Source organism: Nicotiana attenuata, chromosome 1 (assembly GCF_001879085.1).
Source record: "Nicotiana attenuata strain UT chromosome 1, NIATTr2, whole genome shotgun sequence".
In the NCBI taxonomy this organism is placed as follows: Eukaryota; Viridiplantae; Streptophyta; class Magnoliopsida; order Solanales; family Solanaceae; genus Nicotiana; species Nicotiana attenuata.
In genome coordinates, this window is record NC_031989.1 from 100018791 (window position 1) to 100019902 (window position 1112).

Sequence of the window (1112 nt, forward strand, 5' to 3'; positions counted from 1 at the left end):
TATAACAAATTTAAATAGCTACTTTTATAGATATAGGTGTAATAATAAATTTAAATAGCTACTTTTATAGTCGGTTTTTTCCGGTTATTTTTTTATTAAAACTAAAACCAAACCAAATTTGATCGATTTTTAAATTCAAAACCAAAACCAAACCAAAACCTAAAAGGTATCGGTTTTTTTGGTCGGTTTGGTTCGTTTTTTCGGGTTTTTATGTACAGCCCCACTAGCGGGAAAGGGAGAAAAACGGATACTCAATTTAAAGTGAGTAAACAGAATTTCATACTCGATCTCATAGATACATATAGAATTCTGCGGAAAACCCGATAAAAGTTATATGTTGTTGTTCTTTGTGTTGTGAGTGTATATAAGCTAATCCACACCTAAATAGAGGTGTCACGTGTCAAGCCTGTAATGAAAATTGCCTCCACAGGGTTCAACATCTTAATTAGTAGTAATACATTAGCCAACTTTTTAATTAAAAGGTTTCTTTCTAAAATCATTATAGTGCTGACTAAAAGTTATGAGCATCATTGCGATGAACTAATGGTGCTTCAAGTAGCATAGAAATTATGAGCTAGGCAATTTGCAGGTAACTAATGCATTTCATAGAAAGAGAATTTTAAAGAAAGAAAAACCAATTTTAGAAAATGAATCTCAGAAAAATTAAGACAGAAAATAGAAAAGTTATTCTTGTGTTGCCTATAATAACTTTGCTGAAAGTTCCATAAAAGAAACAGAAATTTTTTTTTGAAGAAAATGAAAAACGGCCTTTTCCTTAAAATGCAAATTAGCGTTTTTTCAAAAAAAAAAAAATTAAAAAAAATATCAAGATAAAGTGTAAAGTATTGTTTGTTTCTGTTTAGATTGTAAAGGTATTAAACAGCTTTCTTGCTTTATTTCTTTTGACACTATTCACTTTCGGATGATTGAGATCTCATATATTTGAGAATCTCTAAAAGTTATTTCATGTAATTTTAAAAAAAAAATCTTCACGCTTTCTTTGATTCTATTGTAGCTAATTGACTATTTCATACACACTATATAATCCACGTATGTTTTCAAAATTTTCTTTTCCTACCATTTTAGCTTGTTTGGATTGTTCTTACATCTCG